The sequence below is a fragment of the Triticum aestivum genome, chromosome 7A (genome assembly GCF_018294505.1).
Source record: "Triticum aestivum cultivar Chinese Spring chromosome 7A, IWGSC CS RefSeq v2.1, whole genome shotgun sequence".
Taxonomy (NCBI): domain Eukaryota; kingdom Viridiplantae; phylum Streptophyta; class Magnoliopsida; order Poales; family Poaceae; genus Triticum; species Triticum aestivum.
The window spans coordinates 395,771,094-395,776,380 of record NC_057812.1 but is presented as its reverse complement, the minus strand read 5'-3'; positions in this window follow the sequence as shown (position 1 = coordinate 395,776,380).

Here is a 5,287-nt window from a genome sequence, read left to right as displayed (position 1 = left end):
GGCCCCCTGTTGCTCCACCGACGTACTCCTTCCTCCTATATATACCTACGTACCCCAAAAAGATCAGATACGGAGCCAAAACCCTAATTCCACTGCCGCAACTTTCTGTATCCATAAGATCCCACCTTGGGGCCTGTTTCGGAGCTCCACCGGAGGGGGTATCCATCACGGAGGGCTTCTACATCAACACCATAGCTTCTCCGATGAAGTGTGAGTAGTTTACCTCAGACCTATGGGTCCATAGTTATTATCTAGATGGCTTCTTCTCTCTTTTTGGATCTCAATACAATGTTCTCCCCCTCTCTTGTGGAGATCTAATCGATGTAATCTTCTTTTTTGCGGTGTGTTTGTTAAGACCAATGAATTGTGGGTTTATGTTCAAGTCTATCTATGAACAATATTTGAATCTTCTCTGAATTCTTTTATGTATGATTGGTTATCTTTGCAAGTCTCTTCGAATTATCAGTTTGGTTTGGCCTACTAGATTGATCTTTCTTGCAATAGGAGAAGTGCTTAGCTTTGGGTTCAATCTTGCGGTCTCCTTTCCCAGTGACAGTAGGGGCAGCAAGGCACATATTGTATTGTTGCCATCGAGGATAACAAGATGGGGTTTTCATCATATTGCATGAGTTTATCCCTCTACATCATGTCACCTTGCTTAAGGCGTTACTCTGTTTTCATGAACTTAATACTCTAGATGCATGCTGGATAGCGGTCGATAAGTGGAGTAATAGTAGTAGATGCAGGCATGAGTCGGTCTACTTGTCTCGGACGTGATGCCTATATACATGATCATACCTAGATATTCTCATAACTATGCTCAGTTCTGTCAATTGCTCAACAGTAATTCATTCACCCACCGTAAAATACTTATGCTCTTGAGAGAAGCCACTAGTGAAACCTATGGCCCCTGGGTTTATCTTCATCACATTAATCTCTCAATACTGAGTTATTTCCTTTGATTTTTATTTTGCTTTTATTTTACTTTGCATCTTTATCATAAAAATACCAAAAATATTATCTTATCATATCTATCAGATCTCACTCTCGTAAGTGGCCGTGTAGGGATTGACAACCCCTTATCGCGTTGGTTGTGAGGATTTATTTTTTTGTGCAGGTGCGAGGGACTCGCGCATAGCCTCCTACTGGATTGATACCTTGGTTCTCAAAAACTGAGGGAAATACTTACGCTACTTTACTGCATCATCCCTTCCTCTTTGGGGAAAACCAATGCAGTGCTCAAGAGGTAGCAAGAAAGATTTCTGGCAACATTGCCGGGGAGTCTACGCAAAAGTCAATATACCAAGTACCCATCACAATCCTTATCTCCCGCATTACATTATTTGCCATTTGCCTCTCGTTTTACTCTCCCTCACTTCACCAATGCCGTTTTATTCGCCCTCTCTCTCTATCCTCTCTCTCTTTCCATTCGCCTCTTTTACGTTTGCTTGTCGTTATGGCTAGTCCCTTATCTTCTCTGTTGTGTCCCGAGAATGAAATTCTAAATTTTAAGCAAAGGGAGGGGCAAAATCTAAAAGACACTTGGTATAGAATTTGCAATGCTCAAAATAGATCTACCAGGAAGCAATCTACTTCCGTTCTTCTTCGCAATTTTTAGGTAGGCGCTACTCCTTGGCACAAATATGTCCTTGATACTATTACCGGAGGGAACTTCTTGGGTAGCCATACTTTTGATTCCTATAATGCTATTATAGATTTGTTTGGCTCACCTCCTCTTTTGGTTAATGGAACTGTATTAACTTTGGAGCATGTAATGCAAAGGCTCGAAATTATTGAAAATTAGGTTGCTACCATAGAGTTAATTGAAAATTTGGATAAAAAGATCCACAACCGAATATCTCAATATGTATCTAATTAGGAGTCACTTTGAAAAATATTAAAGAGAAGGAACCCATAGTTAATGAGAAAATAAATCACAATTCCACTTGAGGATATTATTACCAACTTGGAAACCGCTTTTTATTCCGTAAAGAATACTCCAAGTCCTCCCACTAAAATTTCCAAGCTTATGTATGTTCCTAAAATTAGGGTGAATCCTCTAGTAAGGAAACTGTGGATCTCAAATCTATAAGTATTCGTCCCAATCTTTTTGCTATCATTAAGGAACCATTTGTTACAAATGAATTTCTTGATCTTGTGCCTAAAAGTTTGATAATCAATAAAAATAAAGAAATTTCTAAAAATCGTATATGCCTCATTGAGGAATTGCCTACCAAAGATGGCAATACCTAGATCTATCCTTGCTTTTTATGCCTAGCTTGGGGAGTTAAACGATAGCGCTTTTGGGAAGGTAACCCAATTTTATGTTTATTCCTTGCTTTTTGCTCCTGTTTAGTAATAAATAATTTATCTAGCCTCTATTTAGGTTGTGTTTTTTGTGTTTAATTAGTGTTTGTGCCAAGTAGAACCGTTGGGAAGACTTGGGGAAAGTCTTGATATCTTGCTGTAAAAAAACAGAAACTTTAGTGCTCACGAGAACTGCTGCCATTTTTATTTGAAAGGTGATATTTAGTTAATTCTTTTTGCAGATAATTAATAGATAAATTCCTCACGTCCAGCATTTATTTTAGAATTTTTGGGGTTCCATATCTTGCGGTAGCTACAGATTACTACAGACTGTTCTGTTTTTGACAGATTCTGTTTTTCGTGTGTTGTTTGCTCATTTTGATGAATCTATGGCTAGTAAAATAGTTTATAAACCATAGATAAGTTGGAATGAAGTAGTTTTAACACCAATATAAATAAAGAATGAGTTCATTACAGTACCTTGAAGTGGTCTTTTGTTTTCTTTCGCTAACGGAGCTCATGAGATTTTCTACTTTAAGTTTTGTGTTGTGAAGTTTTCAAGTTTTGGGTAAAGATTCGATGGATTATGGAACATGGAGTGGCAAGAGCCTAAGCTTGGGGATGCCCATGGCACCCCCAAGATAATCTAAGGACACCTAAAAGCCAAAGCTTGGGGATGCGCCGGAAGGCATCCCCTCTTTTCGTCTACTTCTGTCAGTAACTTTACTTGGAGCTATATTTTTATTCACCACATGATATGTGTTTTGCTTGGAGCGTCTTGTATGATTTGATTCTTTGATTTTTAGTTTACCACAATCATCCGTTTTGTACACACCTTTTGATAGATCCATACATGATTTGTAATTTGTTAGAATACTCTATGTGCTTCGCTTATATCATTTGACTTATATAGTTTTGCTCTAGTACTTCACTTATATATTTTAGAGCACGGTGGTGGATTTGTTTTATAGAGACTATTGATCTCTCATGCTTCACTTATATTATTTTGAGAGTCTTAAATAGCATGGCAATTTGCTTAGATAATCCTAATATGCTAGGTGTTCAAGATTAGTAAAAAATTCTTATGAGTGTTTTGAACACTAAGAGAAGTTTGATGCTTGATAATTGTTTTGAGATATGGAGGTAATAATATCAAAGTCGTGCTAGTTGAGTAGTTGTGAATTGAGAAATGCTTGTGTTGAAGTTTGCAAGTCCCGTAGCATGCACGTATGGCAAACGTTATGTAACAAATTTGAAACATGAGGTGTTATTTGATTGTCTTCTTTATGAGTGGCGGTCGGGGACGAGCGATGGTCTTTTCCTACCAATCTATCCCCCTAGGAGCATGAGCGTAGTGCTTGGTTTTTGATGACTTGTAGATTTTTGCAATAAGTATGTGAGTTCTTTATGACTAATGTTGAGTCCATGGATTATACGCACTCTCACCCTTCCATCATTGCTAGCCTCTTCGGTACCGTGCATTGTCCTTTCTCACATTGAGAGTTGGTGCAAACTTCGCCGGTGCATCCAAACCCCGTGATATGATACGCTCTTTCACACATAAACCTCGTTATATCTTCCTCAAAACAGGCACCATACCTACCTATTATGGCATTTCCATATCCATTCCGAGATATATTGCCATGCAACTTTCCACCAGTCCGTTTATCATGACAAATTAGTCATTGTCATATTGCTTAGCATGATCATGTAGTTGACATAGTATTTGTGGCAAAGCCACCATTCATATTTTTTTGATACATGTCACTCTTGGTTCATTGCATATCCCGGTACACCACCGGAGGCATTCATATAGAGTCATATCTTGTTCTAAGTATCGAGTTGTAATTCTTGAGTTGTAAGTAAATAGAAGTGTGATGAACATCATTCATAGAGCATTGTCCTAAAAAAAGAAATAAAGGCAAAAAAAAGAAGGGACAATGCTACTATCCTTTTTCCACACTTGTGCTTCAAAGTAGCACCATAATCTTCATGATAGAGAGTCTTTTGTTTTGTCACTTTAATATACTAGTGGGAATTTTTCATTATAAAACATGGCTTGTATATTCCAACAATGGGCCTCCTCAAGTGCCCTAGGTCTTCATGAGCAAGCAAGTTGGATGCACTCCCACTTAGTTTCTTTTGTTGAGCATTCATACATTTATAGCTCTAGTGCATCCGTTGCATGGAAATCCTTACTCCTTGCATTAACATCAATTGATGGGCACCTCCATAGCCCATTGATTAGCCTCGTTGATGTGAGACTTTCTCCTTTTTTGTCTTCTCCACATAACCCCCATCATCATATTCTATTCCACACATAGTGCTATATCCATGGTTGGCGCTCATATATTGCGTGAAAGTTTATAGGTTTGAGATTACTAAAGTATGAAACAATTACTTGGCTTGTCATCGGGGTTGTGCATGATGAGAGCATTCTTGTGTGACGAAAATGGAGCATTACTAAACTATATGATTTTGTAGGGATGAACTTTCTTTGGCCATGTTATTTTGAGAAGACATAATTGCTTAGTTAGTATGCTTGAAGTATTATTATTTTTATGTCAATATGAACTTTTATCTTGAATCTTTCAGATCTGAATATTCATACCACAATTAAGAAGAATTACATTAAAATTATGCCAAGTAGCACTCCGCACCAAAAATTCTATTTTTATCATTTACCTACTCGAGGACGAGCATGAATTAAGCTTGGGGATGCTTGATACATCTCCAACGTATCTATAATTTTTAATTTCTCCATGCTATATTATCTACTGTTTTGGACATTATTGGGCTTTATTATCCACTTTTATATTATTTTTGGGACTAACCTATTAACCGCAGGCCCATCCCAGAATTGTTTTTTGTGCCTATTTTAGGGTTTCAAAGAAAAGGAATATCAAACGGAGTCCAAACGGAATGAAACCTTCGGGAACGTGATTTTCTCACCGAACATGATCCAGGAGACTTGGACCCT